Source organism: Scyliorhinus torazame, chromosome 3 (assembly GCF_047496885.1).
Source record: "Scyliorhinus torazame isolate Kashiwa2021f chromosome 3, sScyTor2.1, whole genome shotgun sequence".
Lineage (NCBI taxonomy): Eukaryota > Metazoa > Chordata > Chondrichthyes > Carcharhiniformes > Scyliorhinidae > Scyliorhinus > Scyliorhinus torazame.
Window position 1 is genome coordinate 12199402 of NC_092709.1, and position 13570 is coordinate 12212971.

The following is a 13570-nucleotide window of genomic DNA, read 5'->3' on the forward strand; positions in this document are numbered from 1 at the left end:
GGGGGAGAGGGAGACAGTGGGGGAGGGAGAGGGGGAGAGCGAGAGTGGGGGAGGGAGAGGGTGGAGGATAAAGAGATTGGGGGAGAGGGAGAGAGTGGGGGAGAGAGAGAGGGTGGGGGGAGGGAGAGAGTGGGGGCGAGGGAGAGAGTGGGGGAGAGGGACAGAGAGTGGGGGAGAGGGAAAGAGTGGAGGAGAAGGAGAGAGTGGGGGAGAGGGAGAGAGTGGGGGAGAGGGAGGCAGTGGGGGAGAGGGTGGCGGAGAGAGTGGGGGAGAGGGAGAAGAGGGAGAGAGTGGGGGAGAGGGAGAGAGTGGGGGAGAGGGAGGCAGTGGGGGAAGAGGGTGGCGGATAGAGTGGGGGAGAGGGAGAGAGTGGAGGATAAATAGATTGGGGGAGAGGGAGAGAGTGGGGACAGGGAAACAGTGGGGGAGAGGGAGACAGTGGGGGAGAGAGGGTGGGGGGAGGGAGAGAGTGGGGGAGAGGGTGGGGGAGAGGGAGAGAGTCAGGGAGAGGGAATGGGGAGAGGGCGTGGGGGAGAGGGACAGGGTGGGGGAGAGGGAGAGAGTGGGGAGAGGGAGAGAGTGGGGGAGAGGGGGAGGGAGGAGGACAGTGGGGGAGAGGGGGAGGGAGGGGGACAGTGGGGGAGAAGGAGAGGGCGAGGGGGAGAGTGGGGGAGAGGGAGAGGGTGAGGGAGAGGGTGGGGGACAGGGGAGAGAGATGGGGGTCCCTTACCACCCATGGCAGTAGGCAAAGGGGCGACTCGGGAGTTAAAGAGCAGATACGCTTATCAGTTAGTTTGATGCAATAGTTACGGGTGGCTGCAGATTAGTGAGGGAAGGTTGCTAATGAATGCAGGGATCAGGCAGCATGATCCACACTCATTAACATTACTGTCCATTCATTTTTTTAAACTGCTTCATTGAAATGAATGTGTTAATCTGGATCCAGCCGGACAGATTGGTTTTGATTTGGTCGAAGAATTGTGTGTTCACAGCAAATCTGATGCTGGTGAATGTATTGTGCTGGCATGCTGATGATTTGGAGTAAAGGTCCGTCCCCTCCTGTCTTGTGCTAAACTCTGACTGTGTGTAAGGAAGAGAGGAACCCACTTGTCCTTCAGTCTGGAGAGCTTACTGAGGGTTTATATGATCCGTGAGAGTGAGTGATAGTGGATGGAGGAACCTTCCTCTTGTTGGTTTTACTGGGATCCGGATTTCTTGGAGGGGGTGGGGGGGGGGATCTGGGAGCTTGTGGGGGAGGAGGGGGGTGATTAATATCCCCAAACTTTGTTTAAAATACATTTCCATGTCAATTTCCCACCTGACAGCCCCTTCAGAAGATCTGCAAGAACAACTTTCCCTCTTTTCCACCGATTGATAAACAAGGCATCGACGTCCAAAACAATATTTGTTTCTTGCCAATCACAAGAAATCGATCAGTGAAATTGTCGCGTTTTCTGGAGGGTTTTCTTTTCCTGTCTAAGTGTAAATCTGTGCAATAAAACCTCCGCAACCACTGAGCTCCGTGTGGATCCAGACAGACTGAAAACACACACAGAGTGTACACAAGGGTTGACTGATTTTAATCTTTGCCCGGTGTGTGTGTAGTCTGTGGTTTTTTTTATTTATCAAAGATGCTGCACACATGCTGATGTGAGTGGGTTGGATAGATCGGTGCTGAACCTTGCGGGACAACGTGTGTGTGTGACCTCGTCCTTGGGCAAGAAAAAGAAATCAGCCAAACTGTCCCCCCTCTCTAGTCCCAGATCGGATGGAGCAAAGCTGGGGCAACGGTGTATTGCGGCAAACTGGTCTGGGGCTGGAGCAGAGGGACTGCTACAAGAATCCCACTGAAGTCAGGGTTTTATTCAGGGTTTCCCCCTTTTCCAATTCATGGACTAAAATCAAGCTTCATTCATCAATGGGGCATGTCGGTGTGGTACACGACAGCGGGAGTGGGGGGCGGGGGGTAGCCACTCCTTCCCAGGCTGGAGGAGGCTGTGTGCTGGCGCCGCCACCGCTGCTGAATTGCTACATTCATGAGACGGGCTGTCGGTTTTGTTGGCGGATCGCGGTTGCTGGGAGGAGGGGACAGTGTGTGTGTGTGTTGGGGGGGGGGGGAGAGGGGGGAGCTCGTCTGCAGTAAGGAGGGAATCTTTATCGTTTTTTTTTAAAGTCAGGTACCAGCTGGAGGAATTGGATGGAGAGTGTGAGCCACTTAGCACTCTCTTAGTGCCAGCAAGCACTCTCTGCCTGGGAATGAGGAGGAGAAGGGGGGGGGGGGGTGGTGTTGCAGGGCCCCTAGCCCAGGCCGCATGCAGGCGCGGCTCAAAAAAAATATTTCATCTCTCTCCTCCAAAAAAATGAACATTTAAAAAAATTAATTCAGCTTGCCTCCATTGCATTGCGGGGAACTTGTATTTTTGCTTTGGACCTGTGACCCAAGATTGTCCAATTAGACCCCCTTAACTTGTAAATCAGTCAGAATGTCTTTCTAAGGCCTCCTTTGGAGGGTCATCCCGTGTTCAGAAGCTCTGCATTTCTTTTTCTGACCCCTCCCCCAATGGTTACTCCTTTGACTCTTGTTTTGAAAGTTTGAAACCTGTTTGCTTACTACACCAGACAATGTACCTGGGTGAGGTGGCAAGGTGCAAGTTTCCACCAGAGATTTGTCATGAATCCCCCTTCAATACAAATGTCCCCTGTGACTATCATCTGTAGGTTAACTAAATGTGGCATTGCCTCTTTAAATAATGATGTGGAGATGCCGGTGTTGGACTGGGGTGAGCACAGTACGAAGTCTTACAACACCAGGTTAAAGTCCAACAGCTTTGTTTCGATGTCACTAGCTTTCGGAGCGCTGCTCCTTCCTCAGGTGAATGAAGAGGTCTGTTCCAGAAACACATATATAGACAAATTCAAAGATGCCAAACAATGCTAGGAATGCGAGCATTAGCAGGTGATTAAATCTTTACAGATCCAGAGATGGGGTAACCCCAGGTTAAAGAGGTGTGAATTGTCTCAAGCCAGGACAGTTGGTAGGATTTCGCAGGCCAGATGGTGGGGGATGAATGTAATGTGACATGAATCCAAGGTCCCGGTTGAGGCTGTGCTCATGTGTGCGGAACTTGGCTATAAGTTTCTGCTCGGCGATTCTGCGTTGTCGCGGGTCCTGAAGGCCGCCTTGGAGAACGCTTACCCGGAGATCAGAGGCTGAATGCCCTTGACTGCTGAAGTGTTCCCCGACTGGAAGGGAACATTCCTGCCTGGTGATTGTTGCGCGATGTCCGTTCATTCGTTGTCGCAGCGTCTGCATGGTCTCGCTAATGTACCACGCTTCGGGACATCCTTTCCTGCAGCGTATGAGGTAGACAACGTTGGCCGAGTCGCACGAGTATGTACCGCGTACCTGGTGGGTGGTGTTCTCACGTGTAATAGTGGTATCCATGTCGATGATCTGGCACGTCTTTAAATAATAACATAGTGGAATTCACATTTTGGTATAATCCCAGTGTTTTAAACTGAATATTGATTGACACATGTTCATTGTAAACTATCTGAAGCTCGCTACGAAAATGATGCTGTTGGACTCTTAGTTTCAATGCTAGAGATGCTCAGGCTGAGAACAAAGAACAAAGAAAAGCACAGCACAGGAACAGGCCCTTCGGCACTCCAAGCCCGCGCTGACCATGCTGCCCGTCTAAATTAAAACCTTCTACACTCCCTGGGTCCGTATCCCTCTATTCCCATCCTATTCATGTATTTGTCAAAATGCCCCTTAAATGTCACTATCGTCCCTGCTTCCACCACCTCCTCCGGCAGCGAGTTCCAGGCACCCACTACCCTCTGTGTAAAAATCTTGCCTCGTACATCTCCTCTAAACCTTGCCCCTCGCACCTTAAACCTATGCCCCTTAGTGTGGGATGTCTTTAAAACCACAGAAAGGCTCGATTGGATCAATGTACACAATAATGTTTCCAATTGTTCGGAAATCCAAATCTAGAAGCACCTTTACCCAGAGAGGACAAGTGGAACTCACTACAAGGTGTTGAGGTACAGTCTAGATGAGTTTAAGGGGAAGCTGGATAAACACGAGAGAGAAAGGAATAGAACGTTATGATGACAGGGTGAAATGAAGATGGGTGAGAGGGAGCTCTCTGGAGTACTATCACAGTTGGGCCGAATGGCCTGTTTGAGTGCCCCAAGTTCAGTGTGATAAGCAAGGTGTGCTGTACTTTCCCAATGCAGGTACACAAATTTCTGTTCATTATTTTGTGCAGGAACTCTGATATTCAGGGCAAGATAATTAAGGGCCAGGATTCTCCCCTACCCAGCGGGGCAGGGGGTCCCGGCGGGATGGAGTGGTGGGAACCACTCCGGCATCGGGCTGCCCCAAAGTTGCGGATTTCTCCGCACCTTTAGGGGCCAAGCCCTCACCTTGAGGGGTTAGGCCTGCGCCAAAGTCATTTCCGCTCCACCGGCTGGCGTGGAAGGCCTTTGGCGACACGCCAGCCGGGGCCGAAAGGACTTCGCTGGCCGGCGGAAGTTCGCGCATGCACGGGAGCATCATGGTGAAGGCTGTGGCCGAGGCGGAGGGAAAAGAGTGCCCCCAAGGCACAGGCCCGCCCGCGGATCGGTAGGCTCTGATCGCGGGACAGGCCACCGCGAGGGCAGCCCCCGGGCCAGATCGCCTCGCCCACCAGGACCCCGGAGCCAGCCCACGCCGCATAGTCCCGCCGGTAAGAGAGGTGGTTTGATACTCGCCGGTGGGACAGGCATTCCAGCAGCGGGACTTCGGTCCATCGCGGGCCGGAGAATTGCCGGGGGGGGGGCCCGCCGACCGGTGTGGCGCGATTCCCGCCCCCGCCGGATATCTGGTGCCGGAGAATTCGGCAACCGGCGGGGGCGGGATTCACACCAACCCCCGGCGATTCTCTGACCCGGTGGAGGGTCGGAGAATCCCGCCCCCAGGTCTTTGCAAATACAAAACAGCACAGAAGGTGTGTGTGTGTGTTTGTGGGGGCAGGGAGGGGTTTGGTGTGTGTTTTGGTTTGTGGTGTACTTGTGTGGGTGGGTGTGTTTTGTGTTTCTGAGTATGGTACGTGGTTTATGTGTGTGTGTGTTTGTATGTGTAAAGTAAGTAAGTAAAGTCACCACAGTCCCAGATGACCATAGGCTACTTTCCCCTTTGGGGAGGAGAGATGACTGGCGGTCACACCTCAGGCAAAGGGCAAGGTTGAGAAGGCAGGGCCTTCATGAATAACCTCAGTCTTTACAGGAATTGAACCCGCACTGCTGGCCTCGCACTGCTTGATAAACCAGCTGTCTAGCACGTTGAACTAAACCGGCTCCGGTGTGTGTACACACCTATGTGTGTATGGGCATGGGGCTGATTTAGCACAGTGCGCTAAACAGCTGACTTGTAATGCAGAACAAGGCCAGCAACGCAGGTTCAATTCCCGTACCGGCCTTCCCCAAACAAGCATCGGAATGTGTTGACTAGGGGCTTTTCACAGGAACTCCATTGAAGCCCACTTGTGACAATAAGCGATTATTATTATGTGTGGGGGTGTTTATTGAGTATGTGAATACATTTGAGGCTATGGGGCCAAGTCCGGCAAATGAGATTAGGATTGGCAGATCAGGTGCCTTTCATGCGGCGGAGCAGACTCGATGGGCCGAAGGGCCTTTTCTGCGCTGTATTTTTCTGTGATTCCAGGTAGATGTACATGTGTGTCATTCTATGTGCATGTGCATGTGTGTACCTGGGTGGAAATTGTGTGTGAGTGTATATTTTGTAAATGTGTGTTATATGTGAGTTGGTTTGTATGTTGGTGGGTGTGTGGGAGGGTGTGTATCCATTAGGTTTTCATTCCCAGGGTGGGAAATAGAAACATTTGCCCAGCCTCAATTTGATGAAAAATGATGTCACTCAGGATGTTATGTTACTCCAGACAATGGAGGAAAGATTCATTGGATTAAGTTTGAGGTTTCCCAGCACCTACTAGTATTTCAAATCCCTGAGCTCCTCCTAATGTAATCAAGCGGTGATCTGATCATTTCAACGAGGATTTACAACAAATAAAAACCTCATTGAGAAGGATGAAATGATGCCATTCGATTGTAAAAACGTATTTCCACAGAACCGATATTAGAGCTAAAGGTGGAAAAATATTTGCCTTGACTGTCAGAAGCCATCTCGCTTTCCTGGCCTCCTGTGTATCTGGCAGGAGCATTATGAATGTTGATTTTTTTTGTGTGTCTTTTGTCATTATTCTTCCTGCATTTTCAATAGATTAGTAGAGCATAATGTTCGTGTTTCTCTCCATGATTGTTTGAGCCCCAGGGACAGTAATGAACTCTTCATAGAATCACACAACACGGAAAGAGATGATCTGGCCCATCATACGTACCTCCAGCAACACTTTCAATGATTTGTTTCACCCCCTTAGCTCTTTCAACAGGGCCCTGCAATTTCTCCTTTTCAAGTATAATTCAATAGCACTCATTAAGCAGGGTCATTGTTGGCCACTTCAGCCAGTGATTTGGAACCTAGTGCTGACACTGTGCCATTGAAATGTCGTGTTTTTTGCTTTACAATAACGGCATGCGCTTTGCATCTTGGTGAAGAATCTCCTACACCTGTACGACTGACTTTAGCGCAGGGTCATAGTTAACCTGTGTTGATTTTTTAACAGACTCTGCACGCTGAATAATGAAGGTGAGAATTCGCTATTGTCAGTCCGGATTAAATGATCAATCGAACACCAAGTCACTTCAGCTTAGGTTTATTCACGGCCAGGGCTGCACCACTTCGGGGGAGCACAGCAGCAAACCAAAATTAGTACATTTGACAGTAGCCTATATACAATATATGACACTGTTCCTTTTCTGAGGACGGCCCCCTTAGAGGAGGCCCCCTTAGAGGCCCAAGTTAGGGACACTTTCTGTTGCTCTCAGCTAAGTTTATTATTATCTTTAAATGAGTAACTCATTCCCAACTGCGTCCTGTTATTGCAGACTGTCTAGTGCAAAAGCAGAAGCGATTCATCCCGAAAGTCACGAACACAGTTACAAAGCTTTGACATTCCATTTTACACAAAGCTCTATTCTATCTTGATTTGACATTCTATTTCCCATCAAGCTCCAATTCTATCTTGAGCCAAACTCTCATTCCCCCCTTTTATCATTTTATGATAACTTCTAATCCATAGCCACTTGTCTCAGTCTTTCCTATTCTATCTGCACTTCTATCATTTTCCGACGTTCCTCTGCACCTTCTTTCACATCCATTAGCTCTTCAAGGCTCACTTCATGTTGCTGTATTAACTGTTGGGGAATTACTGCTGCACCAACACTTTTACACAAGCATTTCATTAGGAAGCTAAGCATGATTATTACAAGTATTACAACTACCAGGATTATTAATCCATGGACTAGGTAAGACCCCCATGATCCGTCAAACAACCAATCTAACCACCCATCTCTTGATGTGTCATGCAGTTTCTTAACCTCTTTGTGGATATGATCCACGAGGTGGGTGATGTTCTCCGAACTATCGGGAATGTAGGCAACATTCCGAACCGATCACGGCACATGTCCCACCTTTGCTTGCAAGGAGGAAATCGAGGGCCATTCGGTTTTGCAGGGCTACGGTTCTTATTGCTACCATTTCATTATTTATCTCAGTCAATGCTTCAGTAGTGTTGTTTGCTACCTCTTCCAGGATTTTTGCTACCTTCCTTATTTCCTTTATTGCAAGAGCTACCCCGATGGGGGGGAAGCAGGATCCCAAAGTATCGCTGTGTTTCAGTTATTGCTCTCTTTTGTCACTTCATTATTTGGTAATGGTCGCCTAGATTGGCGAGGTGGTGTATAAAGGGGACTACATACCCCAGATAGCAGGATCCCATCCAATTCTCTGGCAGCCAGGGATATGCCTTGTGGCCACAAATAAAGTACGTCCCATTGTATGAAGTGAATTTGTCCACGTCAAACCCTTCAGCCATCAGGGAGTACTTGAAGGTACCTGTCCCGTTAGCGTATGGGATGTCTAGTGTACACCCATAAAACTGAGGAGACGTATATACGGGATAGACCTTGGATGTGTTGGCCACTACAAATTTGTGCTTGCATCGACTAGCACCTACGAATATTCCTTTAACCACATTGCTTACTAAACATATTATTCCCAGTGGTCTTCCCATGTTGGTGGTATTAGTGAGGGTAAGAAACGGAGGCTGGTGGGATCGGTCATAACTTGGTTGGTACCACATCTCAAAGGAGTTCATTGGATAGCCCCCCTCTTTCCAGGGTCTTGGGGATATGGGGAGAAACGATAAACTAGAAGCTGCCCCGCCGTCTGGGTGTCTTACCATAGATGCAATTCTTATAGTCCTGGGGGATTGACGAGTACCATTCTGGTAAATATACCATTCTACTGTTTCTGACAGGTTAAGCGGAACAGGTCTGAGGGGGATCCCTCCCTTAGCATGGGTCGGGATATGTGTACCTACCCAGCAACCAGAAACATTCATATCCTTTGCGTACACATAAGACATATACAGATACGTGTTTACATGTATGATACGCAATCAATACGCTTGAGTCCACGTGGAGTCATATCGATTCAGCTTTAATCAGATAGAACTGTACCCAGAAGCAAAGTTACAGAAGTGAAGGCTGCTGGGACGCATTGGTTCTTATACCCCGCCTCTCAGGGCGGGGCTATGTACATTGCCCAATGGTAGACCCCGCGGTATAGCCAATGGTTATTCCTCTCTCTGGTACCGAAAGACCTGGTATTACCACAATGTAATTCCCTTTTATTTTTGCAACTTTACCCTCCCTTGGCCAACGCACCCCAAGGGTAAAGTCTTATTTTTGCTTCTGCAGCTATAGTCCCATTTACAGTTGATCCGATGACAGGGTAGGTTGCCCTTAGTCACTCCACTGATGAGTATGGTCTGATTGCATCGTTGTACGTAGGCCAAACATCCGTCCGCAGGGGTCGCGTTCCAAGGTCCTTCTCCTGGGCCTTGACTGGTGCATTGTAAGGTGTCTCCTCGACAGAGGTGATGAGTCCACCTTCCCTTGGGACCGCAGATCCTTCACTTGGCCTCCCCTCTCGTCTCCAAATGTCCCAGCAGGGTTACAAGAATAAGTGTGTCCTTCATCCTTTAAGTGATGCCGGAGTTATTACCCAGGGCTCGAAACAGAGGGTTATTCTCTATTGCATTTTCACAACCTTACAATGGTGGATGTGGATCCAAGCATTTCTGCCTTCCACTTTTACAGCAGTGGGAGTAGTGAGTAGGACCTGGTGTGGTCCTTCCCATCGGGGTTCTAATCCTTTCCTAATCCAATTATGAATCAGGACATGCTCTTCCGGATTAAGAGTGACAGAACTGGGCAAGGGAGGTATCTCCTCATAAGCAGCTCGCACCCGTGAATGGAGGCCTTTTAGCACTTTGGTCAAGGCTATCACATAGTTGGCCATTTCAGTAGTCATATGGAGAAACTGTACTTCCTTATGTTTCCCTTGATCCCAGGGAGTGCGAAAGGGTCTTCCGTATAGAATTCGGTGGGACTCAGTCGTGTCTTTCCAGCCGGGGTTGCACATATCTGGAAGAGGGCAATAGGCAATAATTTGAGCGAAGTGGCTCCAGTCGCTGCCTGTAGTTTTGCCGGTTTAGTTTTTAATGTCTGATTAGCCCTTTCCACCATTCCCGCTGCTTGGGGTCGGTATGCGCAATTTAATTGTTGTTTTATTCCCAGCTGAGTACAAAATTCCTTATTGATCTGTCCCACAAAATGAGGTCCATTATCAGAGCTTAATTGATATGGAATCCCAAATCTAGGAACAATTTCTCGCATCAAAACTTTTACTACCGTGGAAGCTCTGTTATCTACAGTGGGGTAAGCTTCTATCCATTTACTAAATACATCAATAATAACCAATACATGTTTATAACATTGGCATCTTTCCAACTCAATGTAGTCCATCTGGAGTGTCTCAAAGGGACCTTCCAGTAACGGGGTTTTACCCATTCCACAGGGTACTGCTTTTCCAGGGTTATATCGCTGACATACTGGCAACGACTGCTAATGTTTTGTGCTATGTCCTGCAGTCTTGGATGCCACCAAGTCTTCAGCAATATATCACCCGTAGCTCGCGCACCACAATGAGTAGCAAAGTGAACACATTCGGTGACCCAGGCTGCTAATGCATCGGGCATACAAGTCTGCCCTGCCGGGGTGACCCACAATTTGTTTACAGGATCATAACAACATCCCAATTCTTCCCATAGTCTTTTTACGCAGCCAGGAGCGTTCTCCTGTAATTGAATGACGTCAGTGATGGTCGGCATTGGCTTTTCAGAGGGAGACTGAACCTTAGAGCTTTTAGTCTGACTCATCATTTTGGGCACCACCATGTCTTTTAAGCGAGAAGCCCCTTTGGCTTGGTGGTCCGCCTGCCGATTACCCATGTCCACCGAGGTTTTGCCTGTCGTATGGGCAGCGCACTTTATTATGGCTATTTGTTTTGGGAGCATTAAAGCCTGTAGTAATTGTGTAACCAACTGTTTGTGGGATATCTGAGTGCCTGCAGATGTAAGAAATCCCTGTTCTTCCATAATTGGCCGAAGTCGTGTGTGATTCCAAATGCGTATCTGGAGTCTGTGTAAATGTTTAGTTTCTTGTTCTCTCCTAACACACATGCTCGGATAAGTGCAAATAATTCAGCTTGTTGGGCGGAAAAAGGTGCTTCAAATGCTGCTGCTTCCAGAGTTTCGCCTTGTTGGTTAACTATGGCGTACCCTAATAATCTATCCCCCCTTTCGCCGACGGAAGCACTTCCGTCGGTGAAAACTGTAATGTCCGCATCGGGCAGGGGAGTATCGGTGAGGTCGTCTCGCGCTGAGGCCTCCTCTTTGAGAAGCATCAGGCAATCGTGGCCAGGCTGTGAGCATTCTGAGGGTGGCTCGGAGAGAAAATTCGCCGGATTGGTAGTGGTGCAGTGGCGAAATTGGAGTTTGGGATTATTTCGGAGATAAATCTCGTATTTGTTCTGCCGAGCCATGGTTAAATGTTGGTTTGTAGCTGGCCGAGCAGGGCCATGACAGAGTGAGAACTGTAAACCACAATTTCCTGCTGGAGGGTAAGGTTAGCCGCCGACTGGAGGCTGTTGTAGATAGATGCAAGGATTTGAGTGCAGGCGGGGTGGCGGTGGTGGAGGAGCAGTCGGCTGCCCCCTATATTGCCAATTTTCACTGTTATCGTCGTCATCTCCCTCGGTCAAAGCAAGGCCGGCCATTCGATCGCACGGTCCTGATTTAGGGGTCGGGGGCTCGAGAGACTTAGGTCTCTTATGGTGGGCACATTCCTTTTTCAAAACCCCCGCAGTTTTAACAATTCCCCCTTCCATTAATTCAATGCCCAACTTTAAGGAATTATCCTGCCAGCTAGCCAATAGAGATGTATCTTTTAATTTTTGACAGTACTCCCGCCATAACTCAATCAATTTCCTAGCCGTGGAGCTACGGTTATGTGGCCAGATAAGTTGTTGTGCCTCTACAACCGTGGGCAAATCTTTCGGCCCCCCCAGGGGCCATTTTCCCTGTCCCAAATTTTTATGCCGTTCCCCCGATAACTGCCGCAGCTGCTTAGAATGTTCCAGATACTGTTCGCAAAGAATCTGAAGCACGCTTCCACTATCAAAGGTGCTATCCAGAGTATTACCCATTGTCTCCCATCCTCGGATGATCCTCATGGTTACTCACTTAATTTGGCAGCGAGCCTAAATCGCTTATTCAATCAAGAATTAGAACGGGGTTATTCTGCCCCGCAACCCAATCAAGAATTTAAGCAATTGTATGAGTGTTCCGACAGGGTGCGCGATGGTGAAACCATGTTTATTGTGGAGGCTGAGGCGTCATCCGCACCTGATGGGAAGTACTATATTTTGGACGGCGTTATCGGGCTCTGCTGTAGCCAATAGTCAACACGGAGTGTCGAACAAGTCAAGACACTGGTTGAGAAAATCTCTTGTTTTAAAGGCAACCTTTTATCGCGAAGGTATCAAGCAACCAGAAGGATCATCATCAGCCAAGAACCTTTCTTCGGCAGAGGACCTCTAACCCTCGCGCACGGGCCTCTAACCCTAATTCGAAGAGGACTCTAACCTCTTACGGGCCTCTAACTCTGATTCGAAGAGGACTCTAACCTCTTACGGGCCTCTAACCCTGATTCGAAGAGGACTCTAACCTCTTATGGGCCTCTAACCCTGATTCGAAGAGGACTCTAACCTCTTACGGGCCTCTAACCCTGATTTGGAGAGGACTCTAACCTCTTACGGGCCTCTAAACCTGATTCGAAGAGGACTCTAACCTCTTACGGGCCTCTAACCCTGATTCGAAGAGGACTCTAACCTCTTACGGGCCTCTAACCCTGATTCAAAGAGGACTCTAGTCTCTTACGGGCCGCTAACCCTGTCTCGGGCCTCTAACCCGGACTGTAACGGGTTCGCCGGACTGACCTGGATCTCGTAAGAGTCTCTTCAGAAACAGACGGTAGGACTAGGTCGTGCTCGGAACAGCGGAGTGGGAAACCAAAGTGGTAACAAGGGTACTCACATTTGGGGGCCCAATCCCTCCTTCGCGTCCGGAAACAATTAGTCAGTTACACCGTCTGCTCCTGGCGAGGCTCCGTGAGATCCCACCGCTGCCACCAAATGAGAATTCGCTACTGGCAGTCCGGATGAAATGATCACTCGAACACCAAGTCACTTCAATGTACTTTTCTTCACGGCCGGGGCTGCACCACTGTACTTCTGGGGAGCACAGCAGCAAGCCAAAATTAGTACATTTGACAGTAGCTTATATACAATATATGACACTGTTCCTTTTCTGAGGACGACCCCCTTAGAGGAGATGTTGCTAACTTTTGCCTTAGTTTAATTGCACTGTTTTATCACCTTTGCTCTTGAGTCGCCAGGTATCTTTCTGATATCGCCACGTGGTTCAAGTCCAAGTAATGATCAATAATCCAATACACCGCTTAGTAAGATTTAAATCAAAGCACATTTATTATACACAGTAATCACTACTCATGCATAGATTCTACGTCTAAGCTACTTCTACGACTAACAGGCCAATACTTAACTCGGAACTGGCCCACCAGGTCAGGGAAACAAATGGCCTTTCGTTCGGGTTCTGAGCCTGCGGGATTCGAAGTTGGTACAGATTGGTAGCTAGGAGCGCCTATCTTGTAGCGAGCGTTGAAGTAAGACTTACTGGATTTCAGCGATGGCTGGACCGTCACTATCAAGGGTTGGTTCGCGTTGCTGAGTGACCCGGTCAAGAAGAGAAGCAGAGGGGCAGAAGGCAGAGGGCGCAGAGAGCGATTTGAACTTGGACTCTATTCTTATAGTCCCCAGGGGCTTCCCGCCTTTCGGGCGGACCCTGTACCTGGTTCCAAGTGATTGGGCTTTGTCCCAATCACTTGGTTCGATTTTCTCCAATGCTGGAGCGATTCCTTGATCGATGGGCGGTCTTGCGGTGGTCATTCACCT

The 13570-nt window shown here is 49.1% G+C and overlaps 1 protein-coding gene across 6 annotated transcripts in view; it reads left to right on the forward strand.

Annotated features, from left to right (window-relative positions):
• LOC140408299 (netrin receptor UNC5C-like) overlaps positions 1-13570 on the forward strand; it is a 452196-nt gene that overhangs the window by 1186 nt on the left and 437440 nt on the right. The gene's annotated exons all lie outside the window — the stretch shown is intronic.